This window comes from Monodelphis domestica, chromosome 2 (genome assembly GCF_027887165.1).
Source record: "Monodelphis domestica isolate mMonDom1 chromosome 2, mMonDom1.pri, whole genome shotgun sequence".
Taxonomy (NCBI): Eukaryota; Metazoa; Chordata; class Mammalia; order Didelphimorphia; family Didelphidae; genus Monodelphis; species Monodelphis domestica.
Genome location: NC_077228.1, coordinates 199,769,849 through 199,782,214, shown reverse-complemented (window position 1 = coordinate 199,782,214; position 12,366 = coordinate 199,769,849). Strand labels below are relative to the sequence as shown.

Sequence of the window (12,366 nt, the reverse complement as noted above, 5' to 3'; positions counted from 1 at the left end):
TTTTCAAAATAAAATTAAAACAATTTTGGACATTCATTTTTAAAAATCTGAGTTCCAAGTTCTCTCCCTCTTTCCTACCTCTTCCGCCCCCTTGAAAGGGCAAGTAATTTTATATAGATTATACATGTGTAGTCGTGCAAACATAGCTCCATATTTGCCATGTTGTAATGGGATGCCCCCCAAAAAGTAATGCAAATCAAGAAAGTTTTAAAAATATGCTTCAATCTCCACTCAGACTTTATCAGTTCTCTCTCAGGAGGTAGACAGCATCCTTTCTCTTAAGTTCTTTGGAACTGTCTTGGATTGTTGCTGAGAATTCATTAAATCATTCACAATTGATGGTTGTATATTATTGTCACTGTGTACAATGTTCTTCCGGTTCTGTTCATTTCACTTTCCAATCAGCCAATGTAAGTCTTTCCAGGTATTTCTGAAAGGATCCTGTTCATAATTTCTCATAGCACAATAGTACTCCATCACTATCACATACCACAACTTGTTCAGCCATTCCCCATGGATGGGCATCCCCCAATTTCCAAATCTTTGCCACCACTAAAAGAGTTGCTATGAATGTTTTCGTATATGTCTTTTTTTATCTCTTTGGGATACAGACCTAGTAGTAGTATTGCTGGGTCAAAGGGTATGTACAAGGAAAAGACCTTCTTGTACAAAAATATTTCTAAAACCATAAAGAAAGAAAAAAAGAGAAAGCATTCAATATCAAAGAGCCAAAGGGTCTGAGGTGGCCGCTCTGAAAACAGATGAAGGTAGATTGTATTTTCCACTGTGTAGCTAGGTCCCAATTAGTGCAATCACATGTATTCAAATTCACACTATTTGGAGTTATAATAAAGTAAAATGTGGTCATTAGTTCCAACCCAATGGATATATGCAGTCTGAATGCAAATTCTAGGACTGCTTCAGGGGGTACGCTATTAGTGCTAATTGAGACCTAACTAAGCAATTGATCAGAAGAAAAGCAGGATACAGGATTTCTTCAATAGAAGAAAATGAAAGATGCATAAAGACTTAGTTGGCAGAAAAACTGATGTTTGGGGGGGAAATTCTCTTGAAAGGGCTTCTCACATAAATGTAATTATTCCAGAGCAAATCACACCACTACACAACTCTTTCTTCTTATATCACCATGAGACATGAGGAGGTGCAAGAAGGTCAAAGGAACACACCATGAGCCTTCTAACCAATCAGGAAAGGCAGCTAAGATTGGGCATCTAATTAGTTCTACCAGCCTATGCAGAATGAATAGATTGTATGATGAAAGGAGATTCTAAAACCACACTCACACCTTGAGAGAGGAGGGAAATAAGAGACACTGAATTTAGAGTACAGAGAAATCTCAGCAATAATCTATCCAGTGAGTATCCCAAAAGGCAAATGAACAATCCCCCCACCACTAGACTGTGAGAATAGGGACCATCTGCCTTTCTTTGTATCATTAAGACGAAGCACTTAGAGGGTCCTGAGCCAGCTTAATGCTGGGATTTCATCTGAATGGAAGAAAACTTTAAGGCTGGAGCCTGGTTGGGGAAAGAAGCACAATCTATAGCTTGAGAGATAGAAATGCCTCCGGAACCTTACCTACATTGCCCTTTACTGCCTTATGTCTGACACATAGCACGTGTTTATTAAATGTTTACTGATCATTTATTGACTGACATATCCAGAAAGTAGTCATTTAGCATCTCCTTGAAGTCCTCCAATGAGAGGGAACCTACAGCCCATTCCACTTTTTTGATGACACCATTTCTCAGGAAGCTTCTCCTGACATCAAGCCTTATGACCGTCCAGCCTCTCCAGCACACTCCTCTGTTTCTGTTGAGAACAGCATTACTCTTCCGGTCATCCAGGCTTGAAAACTTGGTGTCATTCTCATCTCTACTCTCACTACTGCACATATCCAACTGGTTGCCAGATTTCATGTTTTCTGTCTTCACGGCATCTCTTGTGGGTCTCCTTTCTACTCACCCACACAGCCACCACCTTAGTAAAGTCACTCATCACTTCTCAGCTGGACTATTTGGCAGGTCCACCTGACTCAAGTCTCTGTCCTCTACAATTACAATTTTCCTTCCACACTGCTGCCAGTGTCTTCCTTACGCAGGGATCTGGCCATGTTACTCCCCTCCTAAATAAACTCCAATGGCATCTTATTGCCTCCAGATTAAAATATAAATATAGAGTCTCTCTACCCCCTCTTCACCAACAGTTCCCTCTCAAGAGCTTAGATGGAATTGCCTCTACTACTAGATTAGGTCCCAAACCAGCCTGATGCTGGGATTTCATCTGAGTAGAGGAAAACCTCGAGACTGGGATCTCATTGCAGAATCTACAGCTTGAGACATAGAAACACCTCAGAACCTCACCTACATTACCCTTTCCTGCCCTCTCTGACTCCGGCTGAACAAATCCCTCAAAGCCTATAGAATGCAGACTAGAACAACTTGACAAATCCCAGGCTTAAAGGGAATTTCTCTTCACTGAGTATCATGCTACCTTGGTAGCTAACAAAGGATCAGATCTGGGGACCTCTACAAATGCGAAGCTTAAGGCTTCTATTTGCTTCTATCCAGTTTAACACTGCTTAGGGAGTAGCACAGAAGCAGCATTGCCTAGTGAAGAGTGAAGAGGTCACCCATCCAGCAGGTGACTTGTTGATAAAGAGACCACAGACATCCAGACCTGAGATCCAAAGTTCTGAGTTGCCTTGAGCACATGGGATTCCCTACTCATGTGCTTCACTACAAGATCTCTATACTTTTATGCCCACTTTCCCTTTCCCCTGCCCCCACAGGCACTGTGTACATTGATGCAACCCAGATTTCAGGGTAGAATTTTATAATCTGATTAGTCCTGCTCTTGCCTTTTATTTAGTACATGTTCCATAATGAATATTCCTACATTTGCCTTCTTTGTATTTAATATTTGGATTAATGATTCATGGTAACTGATTCATGTAAATGGAAAGCATACTAGTTGGGGGCTCAAGAACTATAGTCACGATTATAACTGTGTTTCCCTTCACACTCTAACCTAACCCTAAAGATACAAAAAGTGAGCTATATTAGTATGGGCTCTCTTTCAAAGGAAACCATCCCAATTTCCCATCATGGCTTCAGATTGGGATGAGCAAATCAGCCCTAGCTCAAGAAGGGAGAGAAAGATTCTAGAGGGAGATGGAGGTGGGGGTCAGAGGGTTGCCACATCCACTCATCTTGTGGTTATCTTTAAATGGTGGCACCCAGAACTATACACAATACTCAGATGTAGTCTGGCAAAGGCACAATCCAAAAGAACTATTCCTCCTTCCTGCTGGAAGGTACTATCCCTCTCTACTCAGCCCAAGGAACCTTAGCTTCTATAGCTTCCACATTATAATAATGCCAACATATTGAGAGTGCAGTCCACTAAAACCCCCTTTCAGACAAGTATGCCTTCTCCATCCTGTACATGTAAAGTCAGTTTTTGAGCCCAAATGTAAGAGTTTACATTTTTACCTTCTGACCTTCATCTGCAAATCCAATAAGCTTGTCATCTATGCTTTTATCCAAATCGTTGATAAAAATGGCAAACAACAGAGGGAACAGAAATTCATACGTCCTATCCATCTCACACACGAGACATACCCTCATGGAGTAGAATGGTAGACAGAACATTGGCACTATTGCAATCAGTCAACAGGGAATTATTAAGGGTCTGTTACATGCCAGGCACTGAACCAGGTGTAAGAGGCTACAAAGACAAAAAAAAGAAAAAAACCATCTCTACTCCCAAGAAGCTTACATTCTGTCAGCATATAAATATCTAGGTAAATATGGGATTAATACAAGGTAGTTAAATAGGCGTTAATTAAAGAGGCAGTTGTGCCTCAGTGATTAAGAGTACAGGACCTGAAATCAGGAAGATCTGAGTTCAAATCCAGCCTCAGACAATTCTTAATTGTGTGACTCTGGGCAAATCACTTAACCTCTGATTGCCTAATAAAAAAGTCCACTGGAGAAGGAAAAGGCAAACCAAGAAAAAACCCATGGATAGATATGATGGGGTCATAAAGAATCAGACTTGACTGAACAACAACAACAATTAAGGAGGGACAGCTCTAACCATCTAGAAGATCAAAAAAGTTTCTTGTATAAGAAGGAACTTGGACTTTGCCAAGAAGAAAGTGAGAGATTCTATGAGGTAGAAGTGAGAAGGAAATGAATTCCATGACAAGTGATGGCCGATGCAAAGACACAGGGTTGGAAAGTGAAGTGTATGGAAAACACAGAGATGCCTATTTGGCTAAACCATAGAGTGTGGGAAAGGAGGCTGAAAAGATAAGTAGGGGTCAGATTGTGAAGACTTCTTTTAAAACTAAGAAAGAAGAGCAATAAGATTAGGCAATTGAGATTAAGTGACTTGCCCAGGATCACACAGCTGGAAAGTTTCTGAGGCCAGATTTGAACCTAGGACCTCCCAACTCCATTCCTGGCACTCTGTGCTACCTAGCCTCTCTGAAGGCTTTTAAAAGTCAAAAAGAAAAGTTTATATTTCATCCTAGAGGCAATTAGGAGTCTATATGTTTTGGGATTTGCTTTTTGAGTAAGAGAAGAAGCATTTATTAGGTTCCAACTTTGAGCTAAGTGCTTTACAAATATTATTTTGACATGTGTTAATCCCCTCGGAACAACCATAGGAGCATGGTATGATTATTATCATTTTACAGATGAGAAAACTGAGACAGAGTTCAATTGACTTGCCCAGGGTCACAGCTAAAATCTGAAGCCTGATATGAACTCATTCTTTCTTGCCTCAAAGTTCAATGTTCTATGCACTGCACAACCTAATTACCCAGGGTAGTAATATAGTCAAGTCCATGCTTAAGGAAAATCATTTTAGCAGCCGTGTGGAGGAAGACTTGGAGTAGGATCAGATTTGAGGCAGAGGGTGACAAGGAAGGGCAGCTAGGTCATACAGTAAAAGAGCACCTTGCCGGGTGGACTTGTGTTCAAATCTGGTCTCAGAAACTTCCTAGCTCTGTGACCCTGGGCAAGTCACTTAACCCCAGTTCTCTAGTTCTTACCATTCTTCTACCTTGGAATCAATACTTAGTGCCAATTCTAAGACAGAGGGTAAGGGGTGTTAAATCTTTTTAAGAAATGACAAGGTGTTTGAACTTACATGTTGACTGCATAAGTAGAGATGCATGAGTAGAGAGTAGAGTATGACCCCTTTGGGGAGAGATAGGTAGAAACAGCAAGATTTTGCAATTGAATATATATGGAGACTGAGAATAAGAGGTTGAAGAAAATGCAAGGGTTGCAATCATGGGGAACAAGAAGAATGACAGGTCCTAGAGGGGCAGGTTTGGAGGAAAAGATGCTAATAAGAACATTTAAATTATTATTTGTAATTATTTAATATATTTGTATTTATATAAGTTCAAAATATAAATTGTTTTAAATTTCTTATTGGACATTTAAATTATTTCTCTCTCTTTTGTGGAGTGAATAAATGAATGAATAAAAAATGGTTGTGTGCTTACTATGTTCAAAGCACGATACTTGGCCCTTGGATACAAAGAAAAAAGCAACAGCCCCTATTCTCAAAGAGCTCATGAACTCTAATGGGGGAGACGACTCATATGAGAGGTTTCAGCTGCAAATCAGATGGAAAGGCCCAATAGTCCTTAGGGTGCAGCTGCAAAGCAGATGGTGATACATTTTCTTTAGTGTCATTTCCGCAGACAAAACAATATCTGTTCCTGATGTGGAGCAATTTGACAGTGCCAAGGACTTTGGTGGAGAGTTTTTTCTGAGTGGCGGTGGCTGTGCAGGAGACAGGGCATTTAGCACCTGCAGGGGCATTTGCCAAGTCAAATCTAGACAAGGGAAACTAGATCAGTGCTTTGGGAGGTACTGAGATTGAAAAGGGGAGAAGAGGAACTCCACAGCAGTCTGGAAGTCAAACTGGTGGCCTTGGGGTGCTGCTGTTACTGGAGCTCTTAACGTCAGTGTCCTGAGCTGTCTTCACCAGGGTCTGAAGGTATTGGTGGAGGTGGGAATGATGACTTTATCTGCCTAGAATATGCCACTCTCCTCTCTTTCCCTTGGGAAGCTTTCCATGTGGGTCATATAGTCATGAATTTGTGTAAGGAAAGCCCATACAACTCAATTGTGTTTGAATGTGAGTTACTAATTCTTAGAAGGTGGTCAGTCATTTTTCCCTTGCATCCAGCTCTTCATGACCCCATTTGAGGTTTTCTTGACAAAGCTACTGGCTTGCCATTTCCCTTTCTAGCTCACTTTACAGATGGGGAAGCTGAAACAAATAGAGGCCCAAGATCATAGAACTAGTAAGTATCTGAGACCAGATTTGAACTGAGGAAGATGAGCCTTCTCGACTCCAGGTTCAGCATTCTATCCTCTGTGCCACCTAGCTCCCTTCTCCTACAAATACAACAGTTGTTATCCAGGAATAGATATCAACCCCTAAACTAATAGAAGTAATTGACTAGTTCTAGATTGGCACCTGGTAGTCACTGCTCAATAAATATTGTCAAATTTTTAAAAAGTTAATTTATTCCTATTTAGTTGGTATCTCCCACCAATTTCCTGTGATGTGAAGAATGTTGGTTTACAGAGACAGCTAGGTGATTCAGTGAATGGAGAGCCAGGCCTAGAGATGGGAAGTCCTGGGTTCAAGACAATTCTTAGCTGTGTGACCCTGGGCAAGTCACTTAAACCCCATTGCCTAGCCTTTACCACTCTTCTGCAGTATTGAGTCCAAGATGGAAGATAAGGGTTTTTTAAAGTAAACAAAAAATCATTTTTAAAGGATAAAAGGTAAGGGTTTCAAAAAAAAGAATGCTGGATTGGGTAAGAGAGGCCTCAGTATAGAGGAAAGAATGCTGAACTCAGAGCTTGGAGATATCAGTTCACATCGCAACTTGGACCCTTACTAGCTGTGTGATGTTGTACAAGTGATATTGCTTCTGAGTTTCCTCTTCTGTTAAACTGAAGTCATTTTTTCTTGTTTTTTTTTTTGGAGGTGTGTTTTCTTTTGCAATATGGCTATATTGGAAGTGTGTTTTGCATGACTTCATATGTACAATTGATATTACATTGCTTGCCTTCTCGAGGGGCAGGAAGGAGAGAATTCAGAATTCAAATTTTCTTTTTAATGAATGGTAAAAAAAATCATAGGTAATTGAAAAATTATTTAATGAATAAATAAAAATATGTTTTAAATTTTTAAGAAAAAAAGAAAAGAACTCTGGATTGATTTAGAATCAGAAGACATGAATTTTAACCTGGATCTGCCATTCATGAGCTATGTAAACTTAGGCAGATTTATTTGCCTTTTTCAGACTCAGTTTCCTGATGTGGAAAATGAGGGAGTTGGACTCAATGGACCTCTCAGGTCCCTCCCAGCCCCAAAGCCCCCTATGATTCTATATTTCTCTTTAGACCTTTCTTCTACCCACTTTTCCACTATGGTTTCCTAGAAGCAGCAGGTGAGGTCCATGATGAAAAGAATCAACTGTGAGATGGAATGCTGATCTGTCAGGCTTGTGGCATCTCTCTGTGGCAAGTCTCTTCTTCTTCCATTATCTTCTTTAATCCTCCCTTCACCTTCTCTTCCTATCACTGTCACTTCTGCCACCTTTCCCCACTTCCAGCCCTTTCCCCCTTCTTTCTTAGTCTTTGATAAATTTTTCACTGATTCTTCCTTTTACTTCCTATCCTCACACCCCTCCCACTATTTCTGAGTCTGAATTTGCAACCCTAAATAAGAATAAAATAGTGAATATAACAGTAGACTAGTCAACAGAGAACAGGGTGGCTAGATGGAGCAGTGAACAAATTGTGGTATATGATGGTGATTGAATACTATTGTGCTGTAAGAAATGATGAACAGGATGATTTCAGAAAGAGCTGGAAAGCCTGGCGTGGATGGATGCCGAGTGAAATAAGCAGTAACTGAAACATTGTGGAATGATCAAATGTGATAGATTTAGCTGTTATCAGCAATACGATAATCCAGGAAAATTCTGAGGGACTTATGACAAAAAATGCAATCCACCTCCAGAAAAAGAACTGCTAGAGTTGGAATACAGATGAAAGCATGTGATTTTTCATTTGTTTATTTGGATTTTGGCTTTGGAGTTTTGGTTTTATAAGATTATTCACTTACAAAAATGAAAAATATGGAAATACATTTTTAAATGCTCACCTTACATGTGAATGGTTATAATTATAACCATTACACAATGGCATAACATAAGAGCAGTAAGAACTAGCCAATGAGGGGATTAAGTGGCTTGCCCGGGGTCACACAATTAGGAAGTATCTGATGTCATATTTGAACCCAGGACCTCCCATCTCTGGACCTGGCTCTCAATCCACTGAGCCACCTCAATGCTCTTGGAAATATGTTTTGTATAATACATGTATAACCCAGATGAATTGCTTGCCAGCTTTGTGAGGGGAGAGAGAAGAAAGGGAGGGAGACAATTTGGATCATATAACTTCAGAAAACTTATGTGGAAATTTGTTATTACTTGTAATTGGTAATTTTTTTTTAAAAAAGACAGTGACTTAGATGGGAATCTATTTGTTGATAAAATAAATGTGGCATTGTGTATTGAGTTCTGGGCTTAGAGTCAGGAAGGTGTAGGTTTAAGTCTCAGCCCTGACATTTACTAGCTGTGTAAGCCCAGGCAAATCACTGGATCTCTTTACTCCTAGCAATCTTTTAGGACTCAGCTACAGAATCACAGAATTGTGTGGTAGAAGAATTTTCCATACTGGGAATTCCCAGTTAGTGACAAAAATACTAGTCTTCTAGTGTTGAGTAATACATGTCTACCACAACAGAAAATAAATGAAGGATAATTAATTCCTTTTTTTGGAGAGAAAAGAAAGGGATCCGGACACTTTTAGCCTTCAAAAATAAAATCTAACAACCTGATGTAAAGAAACCTGAGTGTGATGTACCTCACCTGCTGTTTCTAGGAGACCATAGCAGAGAAGGGGGCAGAGGAGAGGTTCAAAGAGGAATATAGAATGATAGGGGTCTTTGGGGCTGGGGGAGACCTGAGAGGTCCATTTAGTCCAGCTCTCTCAGCTTTCAACATATACGCTGTATCACTTGGGTGAATGGTTATAATTATAACCATTATACAATGGTATAACTAGTGCTTTGAGTTATGAATGGTGGCCTATTATATAACGAGATAGTTCATCTCATTTCAAGTGACTGAATTCTTTGGTACAGAGAACTCCTTGCTTATGAAACTCTCTCTACCAAGGCAGTCTGGCAACCATTCTCCAAATCATAGTTTTCGAGAGTGTCTTCAGGCACACTGAGAGCTTAATTAACCTGCCCAGGATTTTACAGCCATTATGTGTCAGAGGTGGGATTTGAACCCAGGTCTGCTTGATTCTGAAGCCAGCTCTCTATCAACTTTACTATTGTCTGCTCATTTCAATTGTGTCTAACTGTTGAGTGACTAGTTTGGGGTTTTCTTGGCAAATATTGGAGTGGTTTGCCATTTTCTTCTCTAGCTCATTTGACAGAGGAGGAACTGAGACAAACAGGGTTAAGTGACTTGTCCAAGGTCACAGAGCTGGGAAATGTCTGAGGCCATATTTGAACCCAGAATCTCCCATCTCGAGGCTTTGCTCTCTATCCACTGAACCACCTAGTTTCCCCCTTAACAATTTTTTTAAATTCAGATATTTTCTTTTCCCAATTACATGTAATAACAATTTTCAACATAAGTTTTCAGAAAGTAAAAGATCCAAATTGTCTCCTTCCCTCCCCATCTTGGAGATGGCAAGCAATTTGATCTGATTAATGATGTGTTTTTAAAGTTTTTCCTAATACTCTACCACAACTTAAAAAAAATAAGTTGGGGTAGCTGGGTTGATAAGTGGATTGAGAGCCAAGCCTGGAGATGGGAGGTCCTAGGTTCAAATCTGACCTCAGACACTTCCTATCTGTGTGACCCTGGGCAAGTCACAACCCCCATTGCCTAGCCCATACCCCTCTTCTGCCTTGGAACCAATATACAGAATTGATTCTAAGATGGAAGGTAAGGGTTTTATTAAAATAATAAGTTGTACCTCTAATGTTTGAAAAGAAATGTGAGTTTTTTTGTTTCTTGGTTTTGTTTTGTTTTTTCATTTCTTGGTTTTGTTTTTTACAACTTCCTCCTCCTCCTCCATATTATTTTCTGAAGTTATTTTAAGGTCACCAGTCCTGCTTGACCATGGATCTGTGCTCTCATGTCATATTACTGCCATTAGTTGCTACTCTACAGCTCTAGACTATTTACATCTTCATGGTTGAGCCTTTGGTTCTGGAAACCTACCAGGGATGCTGAGTTGTAGACACACAGATACAGTAGCCTAAGAAAGAAAAGCAAGCCGATTCCTGAATTTAAGAATATTCTCATCAGTAGCATTTGCAGAAGACCTTCACTTGAAGTGAGATTATCTACTTTATGACATCTAATAGGTCATCCATTCATGACTTGTAACAGCATCAGCTGTACCTGGGATAGAATGTTATAATTATAACCATTTGCCCAATGGTGAAAGCTGATACATATCGTTCTCAGGTTTCCTTACATAAAGTTGTTAGATTTTATTTCTGAAAGTTAAAAGTGCTTTCACATCTGAGGAAAATCACATAGAAGTTAGAGATAACAGCTAGACTGTCAGACAGCAAGTGCATTCTTTCTCTCTAGGTACTTCCATTTGACTCATCGCCCTCAGAAATTATTCTTATTTTGTTTTCTTCATTTTCATTTTAACTAGATTTTTATTCATATACTGGTAACCCTTCCATAGCCATAGCGCTGGGATTGGAAGCCAATTACCCCATGATCTGGAAAATTTATGTATGTAAAATTTTTTGGTCTTCCCTCTATACCGGAGAAGAAATCTGAATTTTTTCTTTTTCTTTTATGGAGTATTTATAGAGCCCTATTATAAAAATTGGGTTCAACATTTGGTCATGAGTTATATGTAGGTCAATTTTTTTCTTTATTTTATTCCAGTAGTAAATTTACACTTGAGTTTTCCAAGATTATATGATTCATGTTGTCTCCCTCCCTTCTTCTTTCCCCTCTCCCAGAGTTGACAAACAATTCCAGGTTTTACATATGTTTTCCCTCAAAACCTATTTCTAGAGTATTCATTTTTGTAAGATAGCAATCTTATAACACCAAAACCCCAAATCCTATACCCATATAAACTACAGTGATAAATCATATGTTTTCATCTGCATTCCTACTCCTACAGTTCTTTCTCTGGAGGTGGATAGCATTCTTTTTCATAAATCTGTCAGAACTGTCCTGGCTTATTGTATTGCTATTAGTAACAAAGTCTATCAGATTTGATCATCCCACAGTGTTTCAGTTACTGTATATAATGTTCTCCTGGTTCTGTTCATTTCATTCAGTATCAGTTCATGTAGATCTTTCTAATTCTTTTTGAAATCATCCTTTTCATCATTCTTTATAGCACAACAGTATTCCATCATCATCATATCCCACAATTTGTTCAGCCATTCCCCAATCAAGGAACACCCCCTCATTTTCCAATTTTTTGCCACCACAAAAAGCGCAGCTATAAATACCTTTGTACAAACAGGTCTATTCCCATTTTTTTGCAGGTCAATGTTAAGTAAAAATGAATTTCTAAACTTTTTTGTGTCATCTGCCGGCTTTGCAAGTTGCCTGAGGCTTCAAATTCCCCCCCCCCCAAGAGCCCATTTAATTTCTATGCTGGCTGGCAGTATAAAAGACACAATGTGGAAAGGATTTTGTTTTTATAGAAACTGAATTTCTTCCTTTATCCAACGGTGTGATGATAAATATTTAACAACCAGCTCAGTTGGGGGGAAGGGGAAAAAACTATACACAGATCATCAGATCATACTTTAAAGTTTAATCTTGGTTAACATTTTCTCCATCACTTTCTTAAGCTTACACAATCAACAGAATAATGTCAAGCCCTGATTTGTAGCCTTTGCTGATTTCCCAAGATGAAAGTGCTTTCACTGAAAATATAACAAACTGGCTGAAGCTGCCTCCAGCATACCCTTGTCTGTGTCCCTCCTCTCTAACCCTCCCAGAGCTTCACACCTTATAACCAAGACTTTTTTTAAAGAAAGAGAAGAAAATTCAGCAAAACCAGTCAACACTTTTTTTTAACTGACATTATATTCAAGGTTCTGCACCTATAAACCCTTTCCTCCATCTTTGCAAAGGAGTGAAAGCAGGTGTTTCCTCATATATATTCTTTGGGGATGTGCTTGTTCTTTACAATTCTGTGACATTCAGTTTCCAATGTT

General features: G+C 39.3%; 1 protein-coding gene across 5 annotated transcripts in view; it reads left to right on the top strand.

Moving 5' to 3' along the window:
• The window catches only part of SKAP1 (src kinase associated phosphoprotein 1), a 429,384-nt gene that overhangs the window by 305,016 nt on the left and 112,002 nt on the right, over window positions 1-12,366 (top strand). The window lies entirely within an intron of this gene.